General features: G+C 46.3%; 1 protein-coding gene across 1 annotated transcript in view; it reads right to left on the bottom strand.

Annotated features, from left to right (window-relative positions):
* The window catches only part of LOC126119666 (discoidin domain-containing receptor 2-like), a 449,482-nt gene that overhangs the window by 47,204 nt on the left and 385,810 nt on the right, over positions 1 to 16,468 (bottom strand). The gene's annotated exons all lie outside the window — the stretch shown is intronic.

Raw genomic sequence — 16,468 nt, 5'->3', positions numbered from 1 at the left:
CGGCCGCACCAGCGTCGTCAACACACTAGAGTTACTGCCTATGTCAGGCAGGCTGTACTACACTAACTCTATTTCCTTCGAAAGACTTCAGGTTCCACTTGTTACTGTACAAAGTTTTATTCTGCTGTTGCTATTTCGGTGTTACGACATTGGCAAACACTGGCTACATTTTCGACGCCATGTCACGGGACAGAAATACGAGGCTGTTTACATGAAAAACTTAATTATCTATTACCGTGTAAATGATACCAGATACTGCGTAAGACAGAGGTGTAGCCATCGGTCCCTATTGTTCAGTCAACACATGGAGGGCGCAGTGACAAAATAAAGCCGGCTGTTATGACCGAGCGGTTCTAGGCGCTTTAGTCCGGAACCGCGCTGCTGCTACGTCGTAGGTTCCAATCCTGCCTAGGTAATGAATCTGTGTGATGTCGTAAGTTAGGATTAAGTAGTTCTATGTCTAGGGGACTGATGACTTCAGATGTTAAATCCCATAGTTCCTCGAGCCATTTGAACCAATTTTTGACAAAATAAAACAAAGTAATAAAGGTATGTCACGTAGGGGGCTAGCAACTATTCTAGAAAATATCCGTAGATCTGCAGTGAAGCTGGCGGGGTCGCATAAAAGGCCATACACCAGAAGAAGAATGACTTCATTTATCACAAAGTATGCATGTCGGGTTTCGGAATGACATATTTCTAACATCAGAAATCCAACTGGAAAGACAGCTCAAGGACTACAGCGTTACTAGTTGTGTATGTGACATGAGATGCAGGAATAGACACGTAGTCATGTCATGTTATAGGAGCAGCTGGTAACGTGTGGTACCTTTGCACTTAGATTTCTGAAGATGGGAATGATTCCGAAACGCGCTGTACTTAGCTGGGTGGTAACGTGCTCGCCTCCCAAGCAAGTGGGCCCGTGTTCGATTTCCAGCCGGGTTGGAGATTTTCTCCGCTCGGGGACTGGGTGCTTTGTTATTATCATTTCATTCTCATCATCGGCTCGCATGTCGCCCAATGTGGCGTCGACTGAAATAAGAGTTGCACTTGGCGGCCGAACTTCCCGGCATGGGGCCTCCCGGCCAACGATGCCATACGCTCAGTTCATTTTTTGTGATCAATAAAGTCATTCTTGACCCGCTGTATGACTTTTTTTGCGACCAAGCCAGCTTAACTAAAGATCTTTGGATATTTAAATAAGAGTTCAGTACTAGGATTAAAATTCTGGGTGAAACTATACCAAAGATAAAAGTTGCTAATGACAATGCTGTCCCTCCGCAAAAATGAACAAAAATTACGGGACCCACTGAATGGAGTACACAATCCAATTAGTACAGAATATCGACTGACAAGGGGAAGGCCTGAGACACAGCCCGTCAATTCGGCTCAGATTTGGCAGGTCGCTTGTGTACAACCTAAAACGAAAGAATCTAAGGTATCTTGGGTCGACACCCCAGCGTTTTTGAGAAAATCACCCTAAAGGTTATGACGAGCAATCGACTTAAAACTGGCGGGATCGATAGATAATTGTAAATAGAGCATTTATCATCATGAGGTATGGGGACCGAACACGCATACTTTTCCAGAAATCGAGGTAAGAAACTTTTACAACTGTGGCTTCTGTACTCACATAGTAAGAGCTTTTCGCCGACCGCACCGATAGCAAGACAGTCTGCTTTCCGCAGCGCTGCGGCGAGGACGTCTTGTTTACGTCCCGTCCGCGCGGTCGTGAGTGCCCGTAGTTGTTTACTACTGCGTTGTCGCTAGTTTAGAGTCCATCACTACCGACGCAACATGGCACATTCATACAGACAAACCACCATCAAGATCAGTTTTCAACCCGATCATGCACGACCGCGAGCTTTTGAAGTGGAACGTTTTCTACGTGACGACGTTAAAATTGAACCGCGAGACATAATTGGTATCCATCTCTCTATCACGAGCAGCGTTGTCTACGTCAAGCTAGTAAGTGACGAGATGTGCAACAGAATCGTGCGCGCACATGCGAACGATCTTAAATTCAAACATTCTGATGGCCATATTGGAGCGGTCTCTATCGATCACGCGGGGCTTGGCCTCCGTACGATACGCGTCTTCGAACTCCCTTTCGAAGTACCACCGGACGTAGTCACCGCGGCTTTCCAGCCCTACGGCAGGGTGATCAGCCATATGGCCGAAAAATGGACCACCTTTACAACGTACCCCGTTCTTAACTGGGTGCGACAGATTAAAATTGAACTGACCAAACATGTTCCGTCATATCTTGTCATCGGCGGATGTAGGGTGATCATTATGTATTTACTGTCAGCCACGCACTTGCTCTGGTTGTGGCCAAGAAGGGCACGTCCGGTCGGATTGTCTCCGACGACGGCTTACTCAAATCCCGACTGGTGAACCTATGACTCCTTCTACGGTGACGACCCTTCCTCTCAATTACGCCGAAGTTACACGGGCAGCAACCCTTTCCGATGCTGACAACGTTAGTCCGATAGCCGCCCCCGATAGCGAGACCATGATGGCTTCTGCAGTACAGGTTCCGGCCTCTACAACGGCGCCGCCACCTGAAGGTAATCACCGACCGACCTTGCAAGAAGGCGTGGATGCCAGGATGGACATTGACCCACGGGTTGTGCCGACAGCGGCTTTTCTTCCAGACACCGGAGCAGCTGAAGAAATTCACCCACATTCAGATACTGAAACACACGTCCGTAAACAGCGTTCCCCGCGAAAACACAAGAGACGGCGCCGTGCTCCATCGGACGATTGTTTGCAGCGATCGTCTGACATGGACTGTGGAAATTCCGACGACGGTACCGGCGGTACAGAGGCCACTGTAACATACAACTCAACAGATCGCCGTGGTGACGGCTTCCGCCCCTCCGACACCACAGAACAGCAGGTTCACAAGCAGACAGCCGCTGCCGATTCCCAGCCAGCACAGCCGATGGAGTCAGCGCCGAGTACCGCAGCAGCCACTAACAGCCACCAACAGCCGATGGTATTTCATGGCGACTGGGCGGACGACTGTGAGGAACATTCCTTGCCCATCGTGTCGGACGACACGGGGGGAACTTTACCCCACTAATTTTGATCCTTTCCCGCCATCAGTTACAGTGACGAGACAGCCTTACAAGGGTATTGATGGCCAACACGGATGCTATGGATAGACCTCAAACTTGTCGCGTTGCAACTATAAACATCAACACTATACGGACGCGCGCTAAGTTATCCTTGCTTCAGGATATGTTGAACTCTGCTTCCATCGACATAGCCCTTCTCCAGGAAGTGTACGTCGACGACTTCCCAGGCATGTACGGTTACGATGCTTGCGTCTCTCCAGCTTCCCCAACAGGCAGCGGTGTCGCTGTACTTCTTCGGGAAGGGATAGTGGCGGACGATATCCTGTTTCTGCCAGGGGCAAGAGGAATGGCACTCACAGTACTGGGTGTCCGCCTTATCAACATCTACGCACCTTCCGGGACGGACAAACGTCGCGAACGTTCACGATTCTTTGCGGAAGACGTCGCCCCGCTCTTCCAAGGTCGCCACGAACATCTGGTGTTTGAAGGTGACTACAATTGCGTACTGGCGCCCAGAGACCAACTCCTATGATATAATCCGTGCCCGGAACTCGAGACGCTAATTCGAGACCTGCAGATGGTGGACACTTGGGAACATCTTCACGGCCACCGACCGGGATTCACGCACTTCACGAGTCACTCTTCCAGTCGTATCGATCGAATTTATGTCTCACGCTCTCTCGCTGCTGGAACACAGGATGCGGAACTGTGGCCTGCAGCATTCTCGGACCACACAGCTTACATTTGTGCCGTCACCCTGCGACAGCAACAAGTGTGGAGAAGCCGCAGCCCGTGGAAATTAACCATCGCTCACCTGTCGTACGCGGATTGCCGCCAAGCCGTTGAGGATACGTGGCATTCGTGTGAAAATCGCCTCCGTGCATATCCCACAACGATCCGCTGGTGGTTGGACTGCGCCAAACCGGCACTGAGGCGAACGTTGATAACCTACGGTCGCGACCACGCTACTTGGCGAAGACATACACTCGACTTTTACTTCCGGGTCCTGTGCGACTGCGATGCTATGGCGCCGTCTCCGGAACGACAAACGGCGGTCCACCGTGCTAAGGCTCAGATCCTCGCTCATATGCGACGCCACCTAGAGGGGGTAGTCATCCGCTCAAGGACGCAGGATCGGATACCGAGCGAACGCCCGTCAATGTTCCACGTCCTTCGTGAACGTAAACGACGCCAACGAGCGCTGATACGCTTCATCGACACGGAGGACGGTCGTCGCCTCACCACGCAACAATACATAAACACAGCGTTCTACAATCATTATTCCCAACTCTATTCCGCTCAGACCCCTGATCCGTCAGCACTGGAGGACGTCTCTCAGACGATTTACGGCACCGTCATCCCGGCAATGGAAGAGGCCTTGATGGACGAAATTACAGAAGGAGAAGTGATCGACGCCATTAGAAAAGGAGCTGTCAACAAGTCACCGGGTCCTGATGACCTCCCCTTGGAATTTTACCTGTATTTTCAATATTTATTAACCTCCCGATGGACGGACATCTGTCGCGAACTACTATCCCCAGACGTGCCGCTCCTTGCGGCCCTTGTGAAAGGAATGATTATTCCTATTCACAAACCGTCCGGTGGCTCACGACTGCAGGACTACCGCCCGTTGACGCTATTGAACTGCGACTAAGATCTTTTCTCGACTGTTGGCGGCGCGGATACGCCAGACCTTACGAAATGTTATCTCACCCGATCAAACGTCATTAGGAGGCGACAATAATATTCAAACAGCACTCAGTGAATATCGTGACTTGATCTCACTGGCGAGGGCATGTCGTCTGAAGGGTGCACTGGCGGCAATCGACTTTAGTCAAGCTTTCGACCGAGTGGACCACGACTATTTGGAAGCGGTCCTTCAACATATGCGGTACCCACAGCCATTCGTCACTGTCGTCATGCGACTACTCCGTGGCGCGACTTCCAAGGTGATCGTCAACGGCCGACCTTCGCAGCCCCTCACCATTTCTCGATCGATACGCCAAGGCTGCCCTCTCTCCACTTTACTTTACGCTGTGACCATGGAAACTCTCCTCTGCGGCCTGCGCCAACGACTAACGGGTATGACGTTACAAGGCCACACTTTCCGATGTAAAGCGTACGCTGACGACCTGGTGATTGTCATCCGCAACGGTGACGACACCGCTAGCGCACTGAATTGGATAGAGAAATATGGCATGGCCACTGGTAGTCGTATCAACGTCGCAAAATCGGTGGCGATGAACATCGGGTTCGGATTGTCTGAGAACAGTGTCACCCCCTTTACAGCTCAGAGATAGTTTGCAATGTCTCGGCATTGATTTTACAGACGATATACGACGGACCGCTGCTCACAACTTTCGACGGCTTTTACGAAATGTTCGGACTGGAATTGCCAACAACCGCCTACGAGCCCTGGACATCGTCCAAAGGACCCAGTATGTTAACACACATTTAGCGTCACGCATTCCGCACATCGCCCAGATATTACCTATACCGGTGATGTTAGCTCGCCGTATACTTGCGGCTTTTGGGTCCTTCGTGAGTTCAGGAATGCTTTTCAAGAACAAATATGAGACTCTCACCCTTCCCCCGGATCGGGGAGGGCTTGGCCTTTATCACGTTCATGACAGAGCGGTCGCCCTATTTGTGAGCACATTAGTCAAACTATGGCACCGCCGTCCGGACAGTTTGACCAGTTTGTTAATAGAAGAACTAGCACCGCCCTCCCTGTTGCCGCCTGTGCCGATACACCACGTCCCCTCCTAGCTCTTCTACATCGGTGTCTTTTACCCCGAACTCAGTTACGTTCGGCTTGCCTTACCAGCGACTCACCTGGCGACGGCAAAGGTGGTTTATAGGGTCCTGCAACGTGGACGACCCGATAACGTCGTGGAGAGGAAGCACCCGAACGTCAACTGGCGAGTAGTGTGGAGGACAATTCACCACGTAACACTGGACACTGACGTCACGGCGATGTGGTATATCACTGTCAACGGTAGGCAGGTGACCAGATCAAGGCTACATGCGATCCACATGGTCGACTCACCCACGTGCACGAGCTGTGGCGTTCAAGACAACGATGAACACCGTCTTAGCTGTGGCGAGTCTACGGCAGTGTGGCACTTAGTGAGGCAAATGTCAGCATACTTCCTTCGGGTAACGTCGAATCATATCGACCCCAAGACTATCCTATTCCCGGATGAGACGTATTACCCACGCTCTAAAACTAATGCAATGACGTGGCTTCGTGGACATGCAGTGCATTATTTGTTTCAAGACGGCACTAAGGACACTTTAGACTTTTGGAACTACTTGCAGGAACGACATTGCAAGATCCTCCGTAACCCAAAGTGTCGACAATATTTTTCCAATTTTTTGTGGAGTGCGTGCCACGATCCTCCACGTAGCTGGAATATCACAGGTAAGAGAAGCTAAGATTACAAGACGATGACAGAACACTACACGGTACAACGTGGGATCAACTTTCATCACTACGAGAAGTCATACCTGGATGATACAGCAGATGGAGAGTTTCGTTGTGAACCCTCACACTCTGTAGCAGTATTTGCCCCATTTCCTCTTTTTGTCCCCGGTGCGAAAAGGTCTTCGCAGTTTTTGTTTCCCCATCCAGTGCAAGATGTAGCACTGGTTAATGGTGGTAAGGATTCCACCCTTCAGTTTTGTTTCATGGTTTCCTTCGCCCCGCACTTTGCTCTCTTTCTTTATGCCTTTTTCTACAACTATTAGCATGGTTTTAGTTATGTGCGTCCCCAACTCGACCCAACGAGTGCATTTACTAGTATTCAGTTCCTTACTGTTAAAAAAATACAAAAAAAAATTTAAAAAAATAAACATAAATAAATGAATAAAAAAATAGCGCAACGGCCAAGGTAACTAACTGGGAATCGGGCAAACCGCGTTCGAATCTCGAGGAAACCTAGCTGATGTTATTCTATTCATTTGAATTTTTCCATATCTCAATTGATATGGATAGGAGGGTTAATAAGATACGTAAATCAATAAGGAATGATAATAATAAGGTAGGCCAATAAATTTCTCAAACCTCTTGGGATCGTAAACACCTAAATTGTTACTCCAGGTCACTTTACAATGGCTCTTCCAGTCACTGTTACGTGTCCTCACTTTTCTTCGAACAACTAGATGGATGGTACTTGTCATATATACGTTTGAAACAAATATCATCACGGCACCAAGAAAATCTAATGAATGCAGTCTTTCGTTAGCTGCGCTGTTCCTTCCGAAGAGTCGACGGAAAACAAACTTTGTTTACATTTAAAATTATGTCTTTTTAGGCAGTTAATTTTGATGCGTACCACGCATACGATATCATTGCCTGAAAAAACGGTGCTGAAAGTTGGTTATGAATAATGCTGTGAATAGTTATTGCATCTGTGTGGTTGTGCAATTCCCGTAGGGTTTCCAGAAGCACACTGCAATTCTGAAGCCTGAAACTAAAGCTTTTAACATGTCGATAGAAATAAACATCACACGGCTGGCACACAGGTGTGCAGTTTGACGGTATTACTTTAACTGTGCACGTCGGCTGACCCTTCCCATCTATAAACATTGTGTCATATATTGTAGTATTAATTTGTCCACTCCAGGAATCCAGTATTAGACAAAACTTATTTTCAGAAACGTATGGTTCTAAAACATTCTCAAGAAATATTCAGTAAATCGCATTCGTCAGTTTCACGGATTTGGGGCAGGTAATGTAAACATTTTTCAACGATTCGGTTAAACGATTGACCTCTTCTATAACCCCAGGACCAAATGTAACATTCGTTTCTTGTAAACACAAGAAAACCTTAGGTAAAATTTTCAGAGACTATGATGGCATACTGCGCCGTGTACGAATGTGTTAGCTTTTCTCCCTTATGCGATAACGTGCGTCGAATGTTCATCCGATTCTGGCATTCTGTTTGATCGGTGTTGATCACGTAATCACGGCTAAGACCGGTCATAAGTGATGCCGTTTGCGTGCAGAAAAGAGCCGCCACTTTCTGTATATCTTATATATTTTGTACCACCTGGTGAGAGACGTACTTAGTGACGTGCCGTTGACGAATTTTATACTCCAACTTGAAATTTCTTCCCAAAGATAATGATGCAGTAAACGTAAAATCCTTGTTGGCCGTATGTTGAAGCGCTGCACCTGCAGCCCACTCCTAAAGTATTCTCGTTGTTACATTCTCGTTACGACAACGAGATTCGACAAATCGGTCGTATGTCCACTTATTTATCGCCTGGTATTTGTCGTATCTCGTCCCTCCTTTAACGACATCACTTTCCCACAATTTCAAGTCCTTCTTCCTTTTCAGGACTGTTGTTGCTCCATTCTTTTGCAGTGTTTGTAAGTTCCAATTTGGATATTTCCTGGCTAGCGCTACCGCCTTTACTTTTACTTCAAGGGGTATAGCGTCGTAGTTCAGTCGTAATACTCATTGGGAACAGATGAAGCACATATTTCCAGTGACGTGGGGATTTGCAAAGTGTTATGACCGTTTTGCGATTCACTAGTCGGGATATCTTCCACTGAATCACCTTCTGCTTCGTCTTCAGGTATAGTATTTCTGTGTCAACAAAAGTCATTTCGTTCGTCAGCTCCAAAAATCGCTCTACGATAGCCGCTCCTATGAATCTGGAACGCCAAGAAACAGAACTGCCTGCTTCCGGTATTGCATTAATAATGTATCTGACTTGCAACACTTTTACGAACCAAAACACAGTGTCGGTAACTTCCTGCTTGCCATCGTCTGTGACAGGCTCCGAACTATATATTACAGCGCTTGTCGAAAGGTATACATCCACAGCCACGTGGGATTAGCCGAGCGGTCTCAGGCGCTGCAGTCATAGACTGTACGGCTGATCCCGGCGGAGATTCGAGTCCTCCCTCGGGCATGGGTGTGTGTGTGTTGGTCCTTAGGATAATTTAGGTTAAGTAGTATGTAAGCTTAGGGACTGATGACCTCAGCAGTTAAGTCCCATAAGATTTAAGAAAAAAAAAATTACATCCACCATTATTCAGACTATGCACCTGAAAGATGTGACACAACAAACAATAACTAGTTACTACGGCATAAACAGACGAGCTAATTACTACAAACTATATACAGTACTCGTCATATGTTACTGACGGAAGAACACTGTATTCATTCACAAAACGTATTTCATTCGGCGCATTAGCGATGGAAAAATCACTACATGTATCCGCGAGGTTCGCGGTAGCCTAATGACGGAAAACAACTCTTTCCAATTGACTTCTATAAGGCTCATGCTGGACACCTTCTCTTCCACGTTCACAACTACGATATGACGAAGAGGCAACCGAGACAACATAACTTTCCCCACGTGCATTCTGTCCCGAGCATCGCTGTAAACAAGCTACGCGTGGTGGGCTATCTGTGATCCCTTGTGAGGAATTCGCAGCACTCTTATACGGAGTTGTTTTCATGTGACAAGGCATAAAAGTTTAATAATTTACTAACTTGCGGCGTTTGGGAAATTAGTTTGTCTGCCTTATTATTATCATTCCTTATAGATTTACTTACCTTATAATCCTCCTATCCCTATCAATTGAGATACAGAAAAATACAAACGAAAAGAATAACACCCGCTAGGTTTCCTCGAGATTCGATCGCGGTTTGCCCGATTCCCAGTTAGTTACCTTGGCCGTTGCGCTATTGGTGCGGTCGGCGAAAAGCTCTTACCATGTGAGTACAGAAGCCACAATTGTGAACGTTTCTTACCTCGATTTCTGGAAAAGTATGCGTTTTCGGACCCCATACCTGATGATGATAAATGCTCCATTTACAATTATCTATCGATGCTCCAATTTTGAGTCGACTGCTCGTCATAACTTTTAGGGGTGATTTTCCCAAAAACGCTGGGGTGTTGACCCAAAATATCTTAGAGTCCTTCGTTTTAGGCTGGACACAAGCGACCTGCCAAATTTGAACCGAATTGGTGGGCCGTGTCTGAGGCCTTCCCCTTGTGAGAGCAAACTGAAGGGAGACGAAAGTAATGAGAAGTAGTAGAAATGAGAAGCTAATCATGAGGATTGGTGATCATGAAGTAGACGAACTTAAGGTCTTTTGCTACTTAGGCAGCAAAGTAACCCACGACGGATGAAGCAAGTAGGACGTATGAAGCATACTAACACTGGCGTAAGGGGCATTCCTGGTCAAGACAGGCCTTAATTTGAGGAAGAAACTTTATGAGAATGTACGTTTGGAGCACAGAATTGTATAGTAGTGAAACATGGGCTGTGGGAAAATCAGAGATGTGGTACTACAGTGAGTAACGTGGGTGATCAAGACATTGAAATTTCATCCTTCTATTGCTGGGAAACGAGGGCGAAATAGACTTGAAGTGTTTGAGGCGTGGTTTTACAGAAGAATGTTGACAAATTACGTTAACTTTCAAGATACGGAATGAGGAGGTTCTCCGCAGCATCGGGGATAAAGTACCAGGTATCAAAGACTGACAAGAAGAAGGACCGAATGGTAGCACTAATGTTAAGACAGCAGGGGATAATTTGAATGGTACTAGGAGCTATACAGGGTAGGAACTGCAAAAAGGAATTGCTGAACGGGAAGTCCAGCACAAACAGTAATCGTTGTCATTCCCTTACAAAGCTGATGGCTATTCATATTCGCTACTGTGAACACATTTTATGTATTACAGAAATGCTGCAGTTGCCATAGAGTCTTTTCCTTCCGTCGTGCATGCATTATCCGAAGGAACATTGCAGCGTTCTCCTTAACACCACAGGCACTGCAATATTGTATTTATCCGCCAATACTGGGAAGCGACTTTTACTTAAAATGTCCTCCCCTGTATGTGAATTACGTAACATGTGTACGAGTAAATGTTATGGCGCAGGAATGCCGACATATGGAAGTTTGAGTCTGGCTGGGAGTAGTTCACAGTTACCCAAAGTGGTTAACGCGACCGCTCATGTGAAGCGGGAAATTATGAAATACAGTGAAATGACGGTTTTGCTCACTTTATGATTGTCGATATTCGATATGTAAATTATACAGACTGAAATGTAGATCAAATTAATTTGATTTGAAAACAGTGTATTCCTTTATTTTTATTAAAGATTACCGGAGAGTGATGGCCAGTAAATGAAGTACTTGTAGTCGTCTTATTTTTTGACAATTACGCTTAGCTGGGCTAGCAGTTTCACAGACAGCAGATCAAAGTGAACCTAAGGGCCCCATTAACTTAACGCAGGCAGGACAGCGTTATCCGAAGGCTGTTGTGTGTAATGAACAGGATGATGGTACGCTCGTGACGATCTGACACAAAGCGGAAAATGATAACGCTACGGCCATCTGGGCGGCCACAGAGGAGTCGTTGGAATTCTGCACAAGGTGACCGCCACTCCCACGTCCCTCAATCGTTTTACTGCAGTGATGAGGCTGTACAGTACAGTAAAGGTGCCGAAAGGCGGGCAACAATGAGCCTTGGACGGAGACTGCAGGAAAGACGGCGCCATTCTGCCGACAGGAGAGCAATACCTCTGGACACAATGCAGGATCTGTGAAAGCTACGGGTAATTATGGCTCTATGCGCTCATCAGAACATGGCGGGTGAGGTCTGAGTGACAGGTATATATCTATATACAGGATTTACCAGATGCAAATTACAAAATGTTTCAAGCAAACGTTCTTTAGCAGAGAGCGGGACGTCAATCATCATAATTGCCTTCGTTGTAGCTTTGTTTTTTACAAAGATACTAACAGCGGTATGACTTTTTTATATGGCACCCTGTATTTTTTTATTAGGTAATTCACTTCCTCTCCTAAAGACCTACTCAAAAATGTGTCACAGTGTACCATTCATTGAAACACAACGCTATTAATTGCATAACACAAGATTGACGTTGACGCTCTCAGCGCTTAATGCATGTACTCGGAGTAATAGAACACACCCACGCGCTGACGTTGACAGAGGACAAATGTAAACATAAGTAGCATGCGCACCCGTCATTCCGTCAACCATCGTCAGTTGAAGAGTTTTGTGAGAAGGATGTACACCAATGAAAGAAGGTAGAAATGCTACTCATCTACTGGGAATGTAAGTTGGCAGAATAGTAATTGCAATACTGTTTATTTATGTACGGGTACATTTAGTACAGTAGTTTAGTCCTTTTAAATACTGTTGTGTAGAGTAGGCATACAGTAAAGGCTGTCTTTCCTACAAACTGCATCGACATAACGTTTTTCTATTGTTGTTGTTGAAGGTAAGCGAAATGCTACGCAAGCAGCGGAACTGTACAGAGAGCGATATCCTGACAAGAACCCATCTTCTCGACGGATGTTTTCTCGTCTTGTTGCGACATTCCAGGAAACGGGAAGGTTCAACCCAAGCCAACTCAGTCGTCGTAGCACTCGCACAGACGAATGTGCCGAAGTTACTATTCTCGCTTCTGTTGCTATGAATCCACATGTGAGCACACGACAACTTGAACAAGAGACTGGCTTTCAAAAACCAGTGTACATCATATTCTTACACGCCACCGGTTCCATCCTTACCATGTACACCTACATCAAGAATTGCGTGGGAATGACTTCCAGAATCGTGTACAGTTCTGTCAGTGGGCACAGCAGCAAATCCTCACCAACCTGAACTTCTTCTACAATGTTCTGTTTACCGATGAATGTTCCTTCTCAAACAAAGGACAGATAAATGCAAGGAACATGCATTATTGGTCCAGCGACAACCTATGTTTCCTTAGACGGGTAGAACATCAGCGTCAATGGAGAGTTAACGACTGGTGTGGGATGCTTGGTGCTACAATTATTGGCCTTTATTTCATTAATAGTAGTCTAAACGGCACAGCGTATTCCAATTTCCTCTGACGAATTCTTCCTCCTCTTCTGGATGAAGTGCCGCTAAGAACCAGAATGTTTATATGGTATCAACACGATGGATGTCCAGCACATAATGCCTTGCGTTCACGTCGTGTTCTGAACCGAAGGTATCCAGCCAGACAGACGGGTCGAGGAGGAACAGGTTCTTGTCCTGCTAGGTCTCCTGATTTAAATACTCTGCCTTTTTTTTTTCTTAGGGGGTGCCTTAAAGACGTTGTCTATCACTAAATTCCAACAACTCCAGGGGACATGCAGGAACATATCGTGCTCGCTTGTAATTCTCTTCAGAAGCAACTGTGGAAGCAGTAAATACACTACTGGCCATTTCAATTGCTACACCACGAAGATGAAGTGCTACAGACGCGAAATTTAACTGACAGGAAGGAGATGCTGTGATGTGCAAATGATTAGCTTTTCAGAGCATTCACACAAGATTGGCGCCGGTGGCGACACCTACAACGTGCTGACATGAGGAAAGTTTCCAACCGATTTCTCATACACAAACAGCAGTTGACCAGCGTTGTCTGGTGAAACGTTGTTGTGATGCATCGTGTAAGGTGGAGAAATGCGTACCATCACGTTTCCGACTTTGATAAAGATCGGATCGTAGCCTATCGCGATTGCGGTTTATCGTATTGCGGCATTACTGCTCGCGTTGGTCGAGATCCGATGACTGTTAGCAGAATATGGAATCGGTAGGTTCAGGAGGGTAATACCGAACGCCGTTCTGGATCCCAACGGCCTCGTACCACTAGCAGTCGAGATGACAGGCATCTTATCCGCATGGCTGTAACGGATCGTGCAGCCACGTCTCGATCTCTGAGTCAACAGATGGGGACATTTGCAAAACAACAACCATCTGCACGAACAGTTCGACGACGTTTGCAGCAGCTTGGACTATCAGCTCGGAGACCATGGCTGCGGTTACCCTTGACGCTGCATCACAGACAGGAGCGCTTGCGATGGTGTACTCAACGACGAACTTGGGTGCACGAATGGAAATACGTCATTTTTTCGGATGAACCCAGGTTCTGTTTACAGCATTATGATGGTCGCATCTGTGTTTGGCGACATCGCGGTGAACGCAAATTGGAAGCATGTATTCTTCATCGCCTTACTGGTGTATTACCCGGCGTGATGGTATGGCGTGCCATTGGTTACACGTCTCGGTCACCTCTTGATCGCATTGACGGCACTTTGAATAGTGGATGTTACATTTCAGATGTCTTACGACCCGTGGCTCTACCCTTCATTCGATCCCTGCGGAACCCTACATTTCAGCAAGATAATGCACGACCGCATGTTGCAGGTCCTGTACGGGCCTTTCTGGATACAGAAAATGTTCGACTGCTGCCCTGGCCATCACATTCTCCAGATCTCTCACCATTTGAAAACGGCTGGTCAATGGTGGCCGAGCAACTGGCTCGCCACAATACGCCAGTCACTACTCTTGATGAATTGTGATATCGTGTTGAAGCTGCATGGGCAGCTGTACCTGTACGCGCCATCCAAGCTCTGTTTGACCCAATGCTAAGGCGTATGAAGGGCGTTATTACGGCCAGAGTTGGTTGTTCTGGGTACTGATTTCTCAGGATCTATGCACCCAAAATGCGTAAAAATGTAATCACATGTCAGTTCTTGTATAATATATTTGTCCAATGAATACCCATTTATCATCCGCATTTCTTCTTGGTGTAGCAATTTTAATGGCCAGTGGTGTAATTCTTTCATTCAACGAGTGCCCCAGTGTATCGGTGTCCATGGTCACTACTTTGAGCACATTTGAAGCTCTGCTCCTGGGCAGTAGTACAGGAGAGGCAAAGTCCATTTTTTGTTTTGTTTTACTTGGTTTTCATTTGTTTTCTGACAACTCCAGCAAGTGGACGAGTTTGTGATGCTGGGTTGTGTTATGTAATTAATAACGTTGTGTTTCAGTGAATGGTACACTGTAATACATTTTTGAATAGGTCTTTAGGAGATGAAATGAATTACCGACTAAAAAATACAACGTGCCATTTAAATATGTCATAGCGCTGTTGACATATTTGTTAAAACACAAAGCTAGAACGAAGGCGATCATGCTTATTGATGTCCCCTGACGGCTAAAGAACATTTGCTTGAAAAATTTTGTAATTTGCATATGGACAAAGTTTATGGTGGTTAAGATAAATGGGAAACCACACACACGCACACGCACACACACACATACAAGGGGAGACAGGAGGAACTAAGGAAGAAACTCCGTCCACTGCTAATGAGAGAATACTGGGATTTCAGCTCACAGGATTCAGTGTGAGAAGTAGTCATTTCACTTTGCAGCTCCAACTGGAGCATGATGTAAAGTTTGAATCAGGTAGTTTTTCGGGCAATGCAGCCGATACAGTGGCTGCCGATAGCAGTGCTAGCGGACAACAACGAAGCTGTAAAGAGATTGATAAGAACTGCAGTTGGCTCCGGCGTGTGGCCGTGCGGTTCTAGGCGCTATAGTCCGGAGCCGAGCGACCGCTCCAGTCGCAGGTTCGAATCCTGCCTCGGGCATGGATGTGTGTGATGTCCTTAGGTTAGTTAGGTTTAATTAGTTCTAAGTTCTAGGCGACTGATGACCTTAGAAGTTAAGTCGCATAGTGCTCAGAGCCATTTGAACCATTTTTGTTACAATGTACTCTATAAACGTCGGAGTGATTAGCAGCAGGAGGAAGGTACCTTAGTGCACGTATTATTTTAGGAACTCAAATTTTGGCAGTCACTGTCTTCAGATCGCGGAAATGAATCAGTGTGCTAATAATGTAGTAATCTCCTCCATCCCTAATTGATTGTAGCTCTTTCATATTCTTGTGCTAATTTGTCAGTGAATAGCATGGTATCAAGCATGCTCGTGTTAGACTTCAATGCAAGTACTGCACTCGTCTTTTGTGACGATGATGATGATGTTTGGTTTGTGGAGCGCTCAAAGGCGTGGTCATCAGCGCCCGTACAAATTCCCATTTTTTTTCACAGTCCACTTTTTACACCGTCCAATCTTGCCACAGTCACGAATGATGATGAGGAAGAGGAGGACGAGGAGGACAACACAAACACCCATCCCCGGGCAGAGAAAATTCCCAACCCGACCGGGAATCGAACCTGGAACCCCGTGATCCAGAGGCAGTAACGCCAGCCACTAGACCACGAGCTGCAGACGTCTTGTATGACGATTTATAATAAACAATAGAACATTTGGTAAGTTTGTCTTTCATTACGTAAGTATCTCAACTGATCACAAAATTAAATTGCAGTGTCACCATTCCATCACCCTTTCGAAATCTGTAGGATTTTTCGATAAATACTGTTCATCTGTAAAGAGGGTGCAAATAGGACGATAGTGCGACATACTCTAGAGTACTTCTGCATTCTTTGGGATCCGTACCAGGTCATATTAAAGGAAAACGTTGAGGCAATTCAGTGGTGGCAGCTAGATTGGTTACCGATCGGTTCGAA

Source organism: Schistocerca cancellata, chromosome 1 (genome assembly GCF_023864275.1).
Source record: "Schistocerca cancellata isolate TAMUIC-IGC-003103 chromosome 1, iqSchCanc2.1, whole genome shotgun sequence".
Classification (NCBI taxonomy): Eukaryota; Metazoa; Arthropoda; class Insecta; order Orthoptera; family Acrididae; genus Schistocerca; species Schistocerca cancellata.
This window is presented reverse-complemented; position numbering and strand designations above follow the sequence as displayed.